Raw genomic sequence first — 17,650 nt, 5'->3', positions numbered from 1 at the left:
TTTGTGGCTATGCAAGTCACTGTGAAAGAGACGCCTTTCCTATAGTTAATATTTAGGGAAGATTTCATATAAAGCTGCAGAAGAAAGTAGTTTGCATCTGCCTTCTGACCTTGCACCAGTCTGCTAGTTATTTGTCAGCAAAATGAGACTACAGACTTCAGTTAATACCCAACAGAATTTAACTTCTGAGACTTACATCTAATACTTGAGAGGAAAAGCTAGAGAGGCATTACATTACAGCTTGTGGTTTTCTCATCCTCTCCAAAAAGGGCAGGAGCTATACTTCTGTGTGGTGCTACCATAAGTTATCAGTCAGCCAGGACAGGGAACCAAGATCCGTACTTCCACATGTGTGGCAGCTATTGGATTCCTAAAACTGTAATGGTCTCCCATTAATACTCATAGGCTAATAACTTTGCGCCCAGTTGGCAGTGGTACTTAGCATGTGGTCTTCCCCTCAGTTGGTGCTCTTGAAATGTCTAACCAACATTTCTCACTTATTATTTGTAGATTTTAGCTTATTCTATTGAGCTGATTACCAAGCTGAACTATGTCTTGTTTCTTGTTTCAGTTTCCCCCAAGGTGGTATTGCTTCTGAAGGTCAAAGACAGATGATCTGGTTTATTCTGGAATTGTAATGTTTAAAAGGTGTTATGAGTAGGAAGGCCCCTTGGGTATCCCAGGGTTCAGGAAGAGCGTGCTCTGCCATCACTACCCAAAGGTAGTAGGGGAACCCACTACCACCAGGGGGAACCATCTCTGCAAGTCACTGCGTTTGTACTGGTCAGATTTCACACATATTTTTGTTCTTAGCTTCTTGGCTTAAGACGAAGACTCTTGACTCCCATATGTCCTCTTACCTAGACCATTTCCCCAGCTATTCTAGATGAAGAGGGTGGTCATTCACATTCGAGAGTACTAACTGATTGGAGAAACTTCTCATCTCACATAAGTAGGACCTTTCCTTTTGGAAAAATACTTAAATAGTTCCAACATAAAAGTTAATTTCTAAAACCCCCTATATAAGCCTTAAGAATGATATCATTCATTGGGAGATGTTAGTAGAGTTGCCAGATTGAGGGGAAAAAATTGTATGGACATACTTTTGCTAGATGATTGGTTGCTTATCTGAAATTCAAATTAAACTGGATGTCTTGTATTTTATCTGGCAACCCTTGATGCAGGAGATGTTAAAAGAAAAAGAAAAGGAAAAAAAAACTAGAGAAAAGAAATATCCCTGCTGATATTTGGATTGGGGAAAGGAGGAAATCAGTAAAAGTGCTTTCAACAATTGCAGCTGTGGGGTGCCTGGGTGGCTCAGTGGTTTAAGCCTCTGCCTTCGGCTCAGGTCATGATCTCAGGGTCCTGGGATCGAGCCCCACATCGGGCTCTCTGCTCAGCGGGGACCCCGCTTCTCCCCCTCTCTCTCTGCCTGCCTTCTACCTACTTGTGATCTCTGTCTATCAAATAAATAAATAAAAGTCTTTAAAAAAAAAAACAATTGCAGCTGAGATAAGTGTTGACCTCAGTTGAGTTTACAAGAAACTACAAGTTTTCAAAGTTAGGCTAGAAGCAAATGGGAAGGTAATGGGTAGAAAACACACAGACAGTAAGAGTAGCATGGTTCATAGGAGACTAAGTTTTTCTCTCTCATGCTGGGAAATGAAAAATAGCATATTGCAGTGGAAGAATTCTTTATAGATCACTTGGTCTGATGACTTCTTTCCCCTGAAGGAAATTGGAGCTGAAATATTATTAAGAGGCTAAGTTACCTGACCGCATTTTCATCATCATTTAGGGACAGAACCTTGGTCTCTGACCCTTCCTTTCTGAAAACCTGTATTAAGTCTTTGACATACCATAAGTTTAGAATTAATCAAGTAAAATCATATCACCTACATCTCAGGAGACCGCTCTTGTGTAAAGTGACTATTACAGAAATTGAAACAGCAGTTACCAAAAACTCTTCTCACTTTTAGTAACTGCACTTTCCCTTCTACAGTGGCTAGGTTCATGATGTCCTCAGCATATATTTCTGACTTATCTGGGCTCCTATAGGTAGCATCCCAGTTTACCTACCTATAAACTAAGGGAACTTGGGTTTAATTATTTCAGTGGTAACTTCTAAGCCTAGGACTCAACAATCAGAATTGTCTAAATCCCTCTTAAAAAATGTAGAGTCCTATTGATATGACGTACCCATATAAAATAAAGATCACTACAAAATTGGTCAAAAATCAAGTTAAGTTAAAACATAATATGTTTGATGTGGAAAGTTAATGTTATCAGGGATAAAGAAAGGGATAGAAGTATTAACTGAATTGAATCTTCCTAAAGAATGTAAGTTGCTCTCAACCTTGGGAGGGCAGAAGAGTTTAAGGACTGGGGTTATGGGGAGGGGATGTAGGAAAAGCATATGAACAAGGTACAGATGTAAAAATGATTATGGAATGTTCTAGAAGACCAAACATTGGCTATAGCATACAGTCCATGCTTGGAAATAGTGTCAGATAGCATTACCACAACCTCCATTGTCCTGTCTCTTCTTGCTCCCACTTCTTTTACAGTTGGAACTGAACCCCTCACTCTGGGTAGTCTGGCCTGCTCATTCCAGCTGCTCTCTGAGAAAGCTTTTTCAGAGCCCTCCAGGCCACTCTGATCTGACTGGATAGAAGATAAATTGGCAAATGAGTCCATTTGTCACAACAGGTCCGGGATATGGCTCAATGCCGTTAAATTATTTCACTTCTCACAGGCATGTATTTTATCTCCTGCTTACAGAATGACCAGCCATTTCTTATTCTTAGTTGTTGTGCCTCCATTGCCAAGCCTTGTGCCTTGTGGATGGTAGGTTCCATAACATCATGTGTTCCAAGTTGTTTTACTCTGTGTGCTAGAACACCTAGCTTGACTTAACAGATAGCCGGAAGGAAATGTGAATACTCTTTGATGAAAGGGACCTTCTCTTTCTTGTTTTTTGCATAAATCGCATTTGTTCTGATGCGGTGCCAGGACCATGCTCAGTGAGTGTCAGTGTGGGAACATGCTTCTGTATATGGGAAGGAACCTACAGATCACATACTCCAAGCCCCTAGTTTTATGAGTAAAAGAACCAAGACCTAGAATGGTTAATAAATTTCTCGAGGTTAACAAAAAAATTTTAGGTGCTAGAATCCAGGTCTCCTCTCTCTCTAATGAGTGTTCTTTTTAAAGGATGCCTTCTTCTTTCTTATCTTTGCTTGACAGTACAAGAAAAATTAGCTGGATTTAGGGTGTTCGATTATCTGTCTCCTGATGACACATCTCTCCTTTTCCTGTTCTAGGAGTAAAGTAGAAGGAGCCCTTGGGAATAAGGAGACCTGGCTTCCTCCTAATCCTGCCACTGCATTTGTGCATTAGAGAATTCACTTATTGGCTTCTGTTTCCACATCTGTAAAATGGGGTGGGCTTGGGGTCTAGCACCACATAAATGCCAGGTCCCTTGTAGTTTCCTTAATTCAGCAATAGTCCTGGATTATATTGACTTTTTGAGTATTTAAGAATGTTCTCTCCTCCTCCTTCCCTCTTACATAGTGTTTCCACAGCCTGGGCCTCACATAGAAAAGTGTAAGCATGTGTGGGGGTGAGGAGAGGAGAAAGGAATTGGGGAGATGGGTCTGGACTGTATTGTGGGCTATAGACCTGGTGGTTTCCACTTGTCTGTCCTCCATTCTCTAGGCTGCACAGGGTGGAAAAAACCAACCATCTCCACAGGGTGACTCTGAGCTTTGGGACATTAAGAATCTTTTTGGTGTCTGATGCCCTATCTTCAGTTCCTCTTTTGTTGTCCATTTTGTTTTGTGTGTCAATGTCTGTGAAGCACGATAACACAAAGAACAACAACAACAAAAAAAAAAACCCAGGCCCTTCCAGAGAGCCACCAGTGATGCAACAAAGGTTCTGAGGCATTGTGTGAGGAAAACAGGGTCGTTCCCCCTGGTGAGGGAAAGAAGTGTGCCCTCTTCACCTCTTCTTAAGTGCTGAGCCTGCCCAAAAGGGCGTGTTTTTTTCTAGAAGGCAAAGCCTACACTTTTGGCAGCAGAACTGAAATAGAAAAATTGAGCTTGACCTATTTCCATATCAGTGCAAGTCTTGCATTGTCCTCTAAGGCAGTATGAAAATCCTTGAACTGGGAAACTGACAGCTGCAATCAGACACTTGCATTGAGGGAAACATCATGAATTTTAATAGGAGTGCTGCTTCTAGATGAGGTTGGGAGGGGAAAGAGAGCCAAGCATTTTCAAACAAAAGGAGCAGAAGGGGGTTTGCTACACGTACGGCACATGGCAGTGATGACAGTAATATTCAAATTATTTATCCCACAATGATGCTGATGATTTAAGAGGGAAGGATTGCCGAACTCTTGTGAAGTGGAAAGGGTTATGAATCTTCCATGATTATTAATCCCACTGTACTGAAGGCAAGGAAGGCGGGTATATTAAAACATGACTTGTTAGCAGTAGCAGTCCTCCAACGCTGTGCTTCTGCAGTACCCAGGAAATGAACCCAGGGAATCATAGTCACCACGACACAGATAACAGTGCTTCCCTCATGGACACACCAGACAAGCGCAGACGTGTGTGCACACCCACAGAGCCAGTTTCAGGATGTCCTTCCGACACAGCCAATGCCGCGTTGTACACGGCATTTCCCCTTCTGAGTAGCCATCAGCATCCTGTTTGTCTGGGGCGGAGGGAAGGATTGGAATCAGTTCCCATCGTCTGACCTCTTCTTGGAGGGTTTGCTTATTGGCCTTGCTATCCCCAGGGTGGTTTCTCAAGGGAGTGAAGAATGTAGGAACAGGGCCGCTGCTTTCATAACGTGGCCCCTTCCACTTTAAATTTTTTTTTTTAAGATTTTATTTATTTATTTGACAGGGAGAGATCACAAGTAGGCACAGAGGCAGGCAGAGAGAGAGAGGAGGAAGCAGGCTCCCTGCCGAGCAGAGAGCCCGACGCAGGACTTGATCCCAGGATCCTGAGACCATGACCTGAGCCAAAGGCAGAGGCTTAACCCACTGAGCCACCCAGGCGCCCCGCCCCTTCCACTTCAAAACCGCGCCTGCTGTGCCACACCCAGACCCAGTCATACTCGTTAAACGCTGAAGACTGCTTTTATGAATTAATGCAGCCATGAGCCACTTTGTTCTTATTTGCATATATGGTCATCCTTCCTTTTAGAAGGGGGACCTGAGTCTTCATTCAAATAGAAACCTAACCATTTTAGAACCTCATTCTTCTGAATAAATCATGAAATCATTTTTTTTTTTTTTAAGTGTGAAGATGGCACTTAAAAAATTTTGCTGTCAGCTTTGTTCATAAAGTTTCTCTGTTGGTGAGACTATTTAGTCTGGGAAGATTTCAAGCCAGACTGAGGCAGAACCTGTGAGAAATGGAGACAAGGAACAGGGCCCTTCTTTACCAGGCTGTGAAGAAGGAGCTCGTCCTTGGTCCCCTGTCAGTGCTTATCATCAACTGTGAGAGGTGACTAAGGACTTTGTGTGCCATTTGGCCCAGGTCTCATATTTATGAAGCTTTCATCGTCTTTAAAATTTATCCTGATGACGGTAACCCCTTTTGGCATTTTTTCCCCCTTTTTTAGTAAGGTGCAGTGGAGATCCTGCCTAGCATGGGAGAAGTCCTTTTCCAACTCTTCAGCTCCTTCCCTGTTCTCTAAGCACGTCCTTTCTGTCCATACTCTGAGACGGAGGTCTACACGGGGTCCCGTTTAGCTTTATTCTTGCTGTAAGCTGGAGTACTCCCTTTAAGTTGCTCAAGTTGTTAGAAACAAACCAGCTATCATGGTAGAGGATTGGAACATGGAGTATATTGTGATAATAACATTTGCGTACCTTTGGGATCCTGCACAATTATGTTCAAATCCTTACTACAGTGCTGACATAGCTTTGTCTCCCTGTCTCACCTGTATTTTCTGCCAAAGCCCTTCCGTTCTCCATATCCATCTCTTTGTTGGTAGTAAATCTGCCCCCCACCCATGAATCTAATACTTTGAGCCACTGGACTTGGAAGTCTCCTGACTCTGTGCTACTCATCCATTCATTCACTCAATAAATATCCCCTGAGTGTCCTACACTTTGGCATAGTGCCTGGTGCTCTGGGTAACAGTATAGAGAAAGATGGAAAAGCCTCCAGGTGTTGGATGTTTTCCCCATCCTCCTTGGCTCTTAGAAGCTCATGCCGACCTAGGTTACCTCGGCCTCCGTCTTGATATTCCCTCTGGCTTTATTCACCTGCTTAGACTCCCAAGTTAACCTTGCCATACCACAAGAATCCAAGGGTAACTTCTGTTCATCTTGATGGAGAAGTAATGTACCAAGACATCTTCTGGAGGGAGGCTGAGAGGCTTCAAATCTGTGGTGAGGCAGGGTATTCTCTAAATCACTCAGGTGCTGTGATGGATTGGAAAATATCCAAGAAGGAAGGAGGCTCTTCTTTTCAGGCTAAATAACAACCTTCTTTTTTTTTTTTTTTCCCCCTCCAATTTATTTATTTTCGGAAAAACAGTATTCATTATTTTTTCACCACACCCAGTGCTCCATGCAAGCCGTGCCCTCTATAATACCCACAACCTGGTACCCCAACCTCCCACCCCCCCTAAATAACAACCTTCTTATTGGGAAAGGAATAATCAATCCCAGCTGGAGTAAAGGGACCACGTTCCCTTTGCTTTTCCATTCAAATCTAATCTCATGACATGAGTTTCTGACGTGAGTAGCATTCTTGCCCGGACTTGTGGCCCCAGGGAGGGGATGGTTATTTAAGACAGCTGGGTCCCTAAGCAAGGCATATAAACGTGATGATAAATGCTTACAGACAACTTCCCTTACTTGCTGATTCCAGTCTCAGTTTAATTGACACCCCTGGAGATTTGCAAAAAATAGATGTTTCTTTGAAAGAGTATCATTTCTTTAGATGCAAGGAAAAGATAAGAAATTATGCATTCGTTCAGTTCATCAGTATTTTCCAGCTTATGGAATTCTCTGGGGAGGGATTCCTTTTAAGCATTCCCTATGAAACAAGTTTCCTGTGCCTTTAAAACCTATCTTCTGTTATAGTGTAGAATAAATCTGACCCGTGAGTTTGGTTTCTTTTTCTTTTGTCTTTTGAAAGGAACTATTGCTATAAATTAGTAATTTTAAGGGATCTTGCAGTTTTTTCCTGAAATCTTAGATATAGCTAATTTCAAGTTTTAGTAATTTAAAAATTCTTTTTGCTGAGTTTATACTCCTTTGGGTCAAAAAACCTTTCTGTGGGAGAACAGTTATACCTAAATGCCAAGCATTTGCTGTACATTCCTTTCTCATAATTGGAGATGAAGTCTTGTGGGCAAAAAAAGAATTGACTCATATATCTATTCTTTCATCTGAGAACTTGGGCGCCAATAATGGTTATAATAACTAAAATGAATGTTCTGAGAAAACAGGCATTTATTTGAAAGAATTTGGAAGTATTGGTATGCAGAATTTCTTTGCAATTTATCAAAAGTAATACTGGTAGGATGATAATCTTTTAAAAATAAGGTTTAGGGGCACCTGGGTGGCTCAGTGGGTTAAAGCCTCTGCCTTCTGCTCAGGTCATGATCCCAGTGTCCTAGGATGGAGCCCTGCATCAGGCTCTCTGTTCAGCAGGGAGCCTGCTTCCTCCTCTCTCTCTGCCTGCCTCTTTGCCTACTTGTGATCTCTGTCTGTCAAATAAATAAATAAAATCTTTTTAAAAATAAATAAATAAAAATGAAAGTTAAGACTGACTCACTGAGCTGAAAAGGGAATTAGAAAGAAGAACTAAGACCTGGCTAGGTTTCTGAATCAAAACAGGGTAAAACAGAAAACAAAACTATATTGTAGGATGATATATTAGTATGATCAACTACATAAAAATTTAAGAACATGTTGAAAATTCTGGTTGTCTATGGATATATTAATCTATAAGTGCTAAAACCATGGCTTAGGAGGGCCCATGATAAATAACTTGATAGTATTTTCCTGAGGTGTCAGGGAAGGAAGCAAGGAAGGAAGGAAGGAAGGTAGGTAGGTGGGAGGGAGCAGTGGGGCTTGGGGACCAGAAACAAAAGAGATATTAACTTTATAATGTCTTATTTCCAGGTATTAAAGGGATCTGAGGCAAGCATGATATAATAACTTATTAACTGTGGGGGCTGGGCATTATTTGTTATAGTCTTTGGCTGGTCCTAGATTACTTAAATATATTAAATTATCTTAAAATGAAACAACAACAACAAAAATATTTTTATACCTTTATTCTTAAGTTCCACATAAATGAGAATAGAGGTACACAGTCAATAGATATCACCCTTCTGTGGGTATTTGCATTTTTAGAGTGGATCTTGATAAACACATAAATCTAAACTAAGCTATCTTGTTTTGAATTCTCCTAAACTAAGTACTTGTTTTAACAACTTGCAAATTAGTTATATACATAACTGTTAGTGTAACAAGTGTTGGCTGTGTTTCAGAACAGGTGCCTTTTAAACAGGAAGATCTAATTGTGGTATTTGCCTCAACCAATATCACTTTCATTTAAAAAATGTTGTCATAAATAATTCAAATGGATGGCATGCTTTTCGTTTCTGTACAGCCACAAGCATGTAACTTATTCAGAGGATTTCTTCGGTTGTGGACACGAGAATTTCATTTGCTAAGAAGCACTGGGAAAAAAAATTTCTCATTGATTTTCATGTAGGATTTATATCGGTTTGAAAATAAAAATTTTGAATACTTGTCATGTGAAAATAGATGTAACTCTAAGAAACCAAATCATGTTTTCTGCAGCATAGAACTGCCCCACTTATTTTGGACTCAAGTCTAGCCAACTCACCAGGCTGGACCCACAGCTTAAAACTGGGAAATACTCAAAGGGAAGTTTGGGCACAGTATGAAATTAGGGCACTAAAGTTCATTTTCTTTCCTTCTAAAAGCCTCTAGTCCTTACCCAGTTTACTCTTGTTTCTTGCCTAAGTTTCCTAAACCCGATAGCTCCCTCAGCCCACTGGGTGTTAAATGCAGCATACTAGAAGTGGTCAGAGGGGCTGCTAAAAGGGTAATTGGGTGGTCTTTTGGATATAGCAAGTGAAGGTTTAGAGCATAATGGCAAGGGAGGAAGAAAACAATTTTATTAATATGAATGCAACATAAAGAATAGACATGATTATTTTAAAAAAATTTTTTTAGTAGGGGTCGCCTGGGTGGTTCAGTTGATTAAGCATCTGCCTTATGGATCAGATCGTGATCCCAGAGTCCCCAGATTGAGCCCTGCCTCTGGCTCCCCGTTCAATGGGGAGTCTACTTCTCCCTCTGCCCCTCCCCCTACTCGTGCATTCCCTCTCTCTCTCTTTCTCTCTCTCTCCTCAAATAAAGTCTTAGAAAAAATTGGGGGGAGGGTAACACCTAGGTGGCTCAGTGGGTTAAGCATCTGCCTTTGGCTCAGGTCATGATCTCAGGGTCATGGGATTGAGTCCTGTATCAGGCTCCTTGCTCAGCCTGCATCTCCCTCTGCCTGCTGCTCACCCTGCCCCCACCCCACCCCACCTGCTTGTGTGCTCGCTCTCTCTCTGACAAATAAATAAATAAAAGCTTTAAGAAATAAAAAATAAAAAATAAATTTTTAAAGAAAGATGATTTTCCTGTAGATCTAAATAGCGCTCTTATATTACAGGATAGTAATGGTATTTGTACTCATAGTGCTGAGTGGTTGGTGTTTTCCAAAACCAGGATAGAAATAACTGACCAAGTTTTTCCACACTACCTTAACTACTGGATCTCTTTGTCTTGATTCTAAGGGTTTTAACTACCTGGGTGCCCTCATCGTATGCTAAACTGATATCATAAGGGTGGGCTAATCTGAGGATGGATTTTTATGTGCAGAGATTAAATTTCTTGAAAATGTGGCAGGTTTTGCCTTTATGTTAAAATTTTAAAGGTCGGGGTGCCTGGGTGGCTCAGTGGGTTAAAGCCTCTGCCTTTGGCTCAGGTCATGATCCCAGGGTCCTGGGATCGAGTCCCACATCGGGCTCTCTGCTCAGCAGGGAGCCTGCTTCCTCCTCTCTCTCTCTGCCTGCTTCTCTGTCTACTTGTGATCTCTGTCTGTCAAATAAATAAATAAAATCTTTTAAAAAATAAAAAATAAAAAAATAAAATTTTAAAGGTCATAATATTTATTAATACATATTTATACTCTTAGAATTTCCAGTCTGGCAGCAAATTGAGTTTCATTCTAAATTGTGCTTGTAATTTGTTTTTAGAAAGAGCAAATTAGTTTGGAGTTAACAATTTCAGAACTTATTCAGTATTCCCTGAAGTATAGGAGTTTGGCCTGAACTCACACTGACCTTGTGACATTACTTAGAACTTGAGCTTTAAAAAGAAAGATAAATCCTAAATACACGTTTATGTTCTTGACATTCATTTACTTCATAAAAGTAAGACAGAAAAATGGTCTGGTTATTTAGATTTTGGCATGTATAAAAACTTCTCTGACCTACCTCAGTAAGCTCTCTTACGTTGTTTTTCATAGGTGAAGTCACACTGTTTTCTTCTTTAGGGAGACAGTGTGTGGTCAAGTATGAAGAGTATGTTCTGGGTCACACTGACAGAGTTTGGATCTCAGGTCCTCCTTGTCTGGTTGTTGACCTTGAGCAAGTTATTTAACCTCTTTGAGCCTTTGTTTATTGTGTAAAATGGGAATCACAGTGCCTACTTCACAAGGTTGTTCTGGGGGTTACACGAAATTCTTGAGTTAGTGAGACACGTTGTGTATGGTGTGTAGTTAGGTATTCTATGCTTGTTCCCTTTCCCTTTCTCTTGGAAACAGAAAAATTTGGATTAGAAAATTTTATTTTCGTTCTCAGTTGCCCCTCCTGCAACACTTATGATTTGATTTTTGGTGTTTATTCCTTGAAGATGACGGAGTCTGGGAGAACATTGACACATCTGCTTGCAAATGTTCAGCTTCAGCTTCTCCAGAATCAGAGGAAAACTCATGATGGTTGGTTTAATAGATTTCTTCTGACTTCCTTACCTGAATTCTTGTTTTGTTTTTACTTAGGCTTCACACCCAGAGACACAGGGCTCGATCTCATGACCCTGAGATCAAGACCCGAACTGAGATCAAGAGTCAGATGCTTAACCAACTGAACCATCAGGTGCACCAGTGACTTCTTTCAAATTCTTGCTGCAACCTTTTTCTATGGGTAGAAAGCTCTAGAGTCGATTTGAAATTTTTTTCTTGTAGTCATTAATACTGGGGCCATGGAGCAGTCAGAGGGTCAGCTTGAAAATGACCTCATTTCTAGGAAGAGTGATCATTGTCTCTCCTCCAGAATACATTCAGTAGCCAAATATCTTTTTTTTTTTTTTTAACAAGATATTTTCATCCTGTTAATAGAGGTATTTCCTGAAACCAAATCTTTGGTCTCAACATTCTGTGATGAGATTTGACTGGTGAATAGCCATTATTATGAGGATGCCAGAGTGGGAGAGGGAAGGTTAGTTACTGGTCTTTTTTTTTAATGGGAAACAAACTAAATGTCAGGAGTTGTGTGTAGATGAAATTGAGAAGCCCTTTACTGTCAAGTACTGTGGTCTCTTAGCTTCAGTCCTGTTTCCATGGCAACCACAGGGTCCTGGTGCCTGGCTGAATGGTTTTACAGGAAGCTGAAAAACACTGCTATTCTAAGTAGCTTTCTTTTTACTGTACAAAGGAATCCTTCCCTTACTGTAGGCCAGCCAGCCTTTACTGGGAACAAAGCAGGCTATTTATGCTAAGTGTATTCTGGGTAGAGGGTAAAGAAATGGGGAGACCCCCAGCCCCTGCTTCCTGACCTGTGAATTTGTTTTTCTGGTTGTTGTTCCTAGCGTTTTGGAAGAACCACATAACTTACCTTTTCTTCATTTTGTATATGGGTTTTCCTGTTTGTGTTTGGCAGAATTTATATTCTAAGGGTAGAACTGGTTTAAAAAAAAAGAAAGAAAGAAAAGAAGAGTGGTGGTGTGTGTCTGGGATAATATTGGTTATGGTGAAGCAGGCTTGCTGAATTTCTAGCTTTCAAGTATCTGTGAGTTAGTATGTTTACCAACAAAGAGCCCCATGCTAGCAATAGATACAGATAATATCTCAGCAGTTATTAGGCTTATCCTTTATTGTATGTTAAAATTGTCTTTTGGATTTTCTTTGTGTCTTAAAAAACTTGTATTTCCATTTGTTTATATGGTAGAAAAATTATGGATGGTAGAATAGTCTTTGAGGTTCAAAATTAAATGCAGTTCCTTTTGGTAATTTATGCCTTGTGTCCATTTCTTAGGAAAATAAATCAAGGTATCAGTGCAGCTCTATCAAAAGCTGATATAATGAGAGACTATAGTCTCTGAGAAACAAACTGAGGGTTTTGGAGGGGCGGGGGGTGGGAGGTTGGGTGAGCCTGGTGGTGGGTATTATGGAGGACACATATTGCATGGAGCACTGGGTGTGGTGCATAAACAATGAATTCTGGAACACTGAAAAGAAATTATAAAAATAAAAAACCTGATATAATGACATTAGTTTCAAATATAAGCTCATTAGTGGACTTTTTCTGAGCTCCTTCTTTAGAAGTAAGTTAGAAAATTTTTTTGTTGTTGTTTTTACTCTTCAGTAGAGACAGCCTTTTTAAAACTGAACTCTGATAATGAAAGTCTTTAATTTCAACAGATGTGGACTTTTGTTCCTTTCTGTCTCTTTCTTTCATACACAGAGTTAAAATTAAAGAAAATCCATACAAAATTCCAATGTGTGTTTTATACTCCTGATACCCATCATCTTGATGCTGGCAGGCCAGGTCCGAGGACTGAGAGGGGGCTGCACAGGACCAGACAAGAGGGTCCCTCCCTGTCTGCATGCTGGGGAAATCAAACACAAGCCAGCAAAAGGGGAATACAGAGATTATTGAAGAGGTTGAGAGAGTGCAGGTAAAGACAGAGCACCTGGGAGACTCAGAAAGGAAGGAGGGAGTCTTGTCTTTGATTGAGGTATTAGGGGTTTTTACTGAGGACTGTGGTCTGGTGTACATGTCCTTTTAGGCATCTAGGAACCCATCAGAACAAAGATGAGGACCCAGGTCTTATTCCTTGGAGCTAAGGAGTCTTGGAGTCAAGATAGCACCAGTGGTCTGTAATATGCACTTGATGACTTTTTAGTCATTCCTTACATGTTATTTATTATGCTGGAAGATCCCAAAGAAATCATTAACTCCTTGTCCCTTATAAGGAGGACGTATAATAAGGCATGTGTAGGGCAGGAGTGCAGGTCCTAGCAAGAGGAGAAGCAAGACAGGGAGCAAAAAAGCAGATTTTCATGGAGTTCTTCAGTTTCCCCATCTCAGTCCCATTTCTTCTATAAAATGTGGTTCTTGTTGTGCAAGTTAGACATTTCAAGGGAGCTAAGATTTTGACCCTGACTATATTTAAATAAGTCAATGCCATATTTAACTAGTCCGTTACTGAGATCCAATGATGTTTCATTTGCATTTTTATTAGGTCTTGGAAATTTTCAACAAAATAGTTTTGGAAAGTATCTCAAGGGACCCTTATTTAAGACATCCTCAAGTCTGGCTAGCACCAAGTGAGAGCTTTAATAGCAAATTGCTTTGCTTTAAACGTCCTCTACCAAATGGTTGTAGTTGTAGATTTTATAAGTAGTTTTTCTGCGGTAACCCTGAAATAGTGATGAAAGGCATTTAATTCATGAAAGAGCTTTCATGATCTAAAATGAATTTTTAGGAAGTTATTTTAAGGTGTCTAAAGCCAAAATGTGATCAAATATTTGCTGATGTTGGGGGAGGTCCTCAAGACGTGATTGCTGGTTGACCCATGAGCAGATGTGGGAGGTCAGAGACTCCCTTACCCATACCACCATCTATGGAATATGGGTTCTGCTTGCCTTCCCCCACTCCCAGAGGCTGCTCTGAAAACATAGTCTTGAGATAATGATGTGTGTAGAGAACATCTGCTTGATATATGTGACTGAACCTAGTTAAAACCTCTATGTGAACTTTTACTTGTTAAAACTGCTACCTACCAACCTGGAGTTAGCTGCCTCTCTCTGGTTTCTTCCTGCCCACTGAATAAGGGGCCAGTTTCAGATTTCAGAAGATCTTGAGAAGGTTGTGAACCAACAGCTGAATATTTGGATTTGAGTGGTGTGATCAAAGAGTTTATAGGTTATCTTGGCATAGAAAACCATTATTATAAATCTGGGAACAAGGACTACCTTGCATGATAATGAGTTGATAGGAATTCATTGAGCAAGTGTGAAGTGGAGCCTCAAGAGTGGGGTCCTTTGGAGGGAGGGGGACTTAATGCATTTCATTAATTTAACATAAATTTATTGAACAAACCCTTTATGCTAGATGTTACGTGCTATGCTGGAGTTATAGTAATGAACAGGACAGCATCCCTAAATGTATGGAGCTCATAGTCTGGTGAGAGGTCGGGATGCAAAACCAAGCAGTTACCTCAATGATAATGTCTATGTTGGGGGAATTACAGAGTATTAAGGAACACCTGGATTTGGAAGGAGCAACAAGAGTTCATTGAAGATTTCTGTGAGGACTTTGAGGACGCATGAGGCTGAAACAGAAATCCCAGTGGACATCGCTATTTACACTTATAGAAACAGTCTCCAAAAATATAAATAAGCTTTTCTTAGAAACTAAAATATTTAGACTTTAGAATTTTTATAGTAAGACAAGATCTTAGAATAATCCAAACTGTTTTACCACCAGCTTCTTTGTAATTGGAGAGGATAAGAAATGCAAGATTTTCCAATTATGCCAATGGCTCAGGAAATAGAGACCTCCTCTGGTTCAGAATGTGAGTGTTCAGGGAAGATTATATCTCTGTGTCCTCTACCTTTTTTCTTTCGAGGAAAAGTTTTACTCTCCTAATACATGCATAATATCTTTGTCAGATCTGAAGCTTGTATCTGTTTCTATATCTGTTAACAGAGAACAAATGTGGGGGGAAAGTGGTCATGGCTGTTAAGTAATCTATTAATCTGTGTAATCTGTTAAGAACTAGCACTAAAATTATGGCTGCCACCTAGTCACCCCAACCTAATTAATCTGTCTCCTGAAGGAAAAATTATTGTTTCTAAATGGCCCACCTTCCTTTGGAAAGCTCAGATATACTCCCATTGATACATTACTTCTCAGTTGGTTGTTTCCGCATTAGATCCCAATGATTGCTTCAATTTTGTACCTTAGCAGAAATATTACTTCCCCTTGTTTATGTAGCTTCTTTCAGGAGCCACATAATATCCATTATTTCTAAAGAGCTTCTTGCTTTGAAGAATTTAGAAGCAGACAGTAAGAGGTCTTTTAAACTGATACACTTTCCTCACCCTTGGTAAGAAGGACTTTCAGATGTTATTCATGGTATTGATATATTCTTTTCTGAGTCAGACCTAGTGACATGGCCCATAATTCAAAGTTAAATCCCCGATTTAAAAATATATGATAAAAGGAACAAGACCACCACAGTGAAAGAATAAGAAATATATTTAAAAACATAAAAGTTAGAATTGTGTAAGTAATCAAATATATGAAATATTCTGAAGGTACTGGATATTTTATTTTATGGGGTGCTCTTCTGTGCTTTTTTTTTTTCCAAGATTTTATTTATTTATTTGGCAGACAGAGATCACAAGTCGGCAGAGAGGCAGGCAGAGAGAGAGGGGGAAGCAGGCTTCCTGCTGAGCAAAGAGCCCAATGCGGGGCTTGACCCCAGGGATCCTGGGATCATGACCTGAGCCGAAGGCAGAGGCTTTAACCCACTGTGCCACCCAGGCGCCCCTCTTCTGTGCTTCTTTATTCCTATAACTTTTATGGTGTTCTATCATAATATTCTTTTATTATAACATTTGAACTGTAACTATTACTTTTCTTTTCTTATCCATTTTAACCAACAGACTGTGTGCTTCGTGGCTTTAGTTTATGCCTGACATATTGTAGACACTTGTTTGATGTTAAAATGAATGTACAGTAATAAATTAATGGGACTCCCATTGATAAGAAATAGTTATTGTAGCTTACGTCAGACCCTGGCTTTTTATCAGATACTTCACTCTGAAAAACATTGACTGAATTTGGAACATTACTAGGAACAATTAAGTATATAGTCCATACACTCGTAAAATGTAAGCATGAGCAAATAATGACTATATTGTATGGAGGGCTAGTATTACACAATATTGTACTATATTACACAAATAGTTGTAGCATAAAATTGGAATGTATGCTTACAGTTCTCTGGTTATCTGCATTATCTAAAAATGTTGACATTTAGCTTACATATGTAGACTGGTGCTTTGCTTTGCTATGTTAAATTTAAATCAAATATCTTTTTTTCCCTTTTATAATTATTCCTAGATGCTGTTGGTAGGAACTATTTTTAAATATATGCATATAAATATATATATATGTATTTTACAAGTATATGTATACATGTGTATTTATATATATTGCATGAATCACATTTCTGTATATAATTTCTGGGAGCTTAGTATAGCTTAATTTTTTTAAAATATCTTAATTCTTTTGTCTATAATTTTCCACAAGTCAAGACAATGAAAGGGATGTTTCCAAGTTGTCAGTGGTATTTTCTGGGAAAATATCTCATTTATTGGACTTGTAGGAAAGCAGGTATTTTGTTTATACTTACAGGAAAGATTATCCATTAATTTAAATTAAAAAAGTATTTGAGGCCACGAATTAATGAAAATGAAGAAACAGCTGCTTTCACACGTGATCACATTTAGTCTTAAAGATAAATTGGTATCTTTCTTTTTTTCAAGATTTTATTTATTTATTTGACAGAGAGAGAGAGAGATCACAAGTAGGCAGAGAGGCAGGCAGAGAGAGAGGGGAAGCAGGCTCCCCACTGAGCAGAGAGCCCGATGCAGTTCTCAGTCCCAGGATCCTAAGATCACGACCTGAGCAGAAGACAGAGGCTTAACCCACTGAGCCACCCAGGCGCCCCTAAAACTGGTATCTTGCCCAAGCTTCCTACATGTAAAAAAAGGAAGGGACACAGGCTTAGCAGTGCAGTGCTCTGCTCCAGACGAAAGCTTACGCTTCCCAGATGCTTCATGGGCTAACACCGGTGTTTTATTTCTATTTGTTATTTTTTTTTAAGATTTTATTTATTTATTAGACAGAGATCACAAGTAGGCAGAGAGGCAGGCAGAGAGAGAGGAGGAAGCAGGCTCCCTGCGGAGCAGAGAGCCCGATGCGGGGCTCAATCCCAGGACCCTGGGATCATGACCTGAGCTGAAGGCAGAGGCTTTAACCCACCGAGCCACCCAGGTGCCCCTCTATTTGTTATTTTTAATTACTCTGTACACCCAACGCGGGCTTGAACTCCCAACCCGGAGATCAAGAGCCTCATGTTCTACCAAGTGAGCCAGCCAGGCACCCCTGACACTTGTCTTTTAGATAACACCGTATAAACTGAGTTTCCTCTGCAATGAAAGTGAACACAGAACTGGAACCTGCTCATCCCTCTTCTGCAGATAGTATCTCGGCTGACATTTAATCATATTCA

The 17,650-nt window shown here is 40.0% G+C and overlaps 1 protein-coding gene across 10 annotated transcripts in view; it reads left to right on the top strand.

The window, feature by feature from the left end:
- Nucleotides 1-17,650, top strand: part of DCLK2 (doublecortin like kinase 2) — a 161,274-nt gene that overhangs the window by 73,427 nt on the left and 70,197 nt on the right. The window lies entirely within an intron of this gene.

The sequence above is a fragment of the Neovison vison genome, chromosome 11, assembly GCF_020171115.1.
Source record: "Neovison vison isolate M4711 chromosome 11, ASM_NN_V1, whole genome shotgun sequence".
Classification (NCBI taxonomy): Eukaryota; Metazoa; Chordata; class Mammalia; order Carnivora; family Mustelidae; genus Neogale; species Neogale vison.
This window is presented reverse-complemented; position numbering and strand designations above follow the sequence as displayed.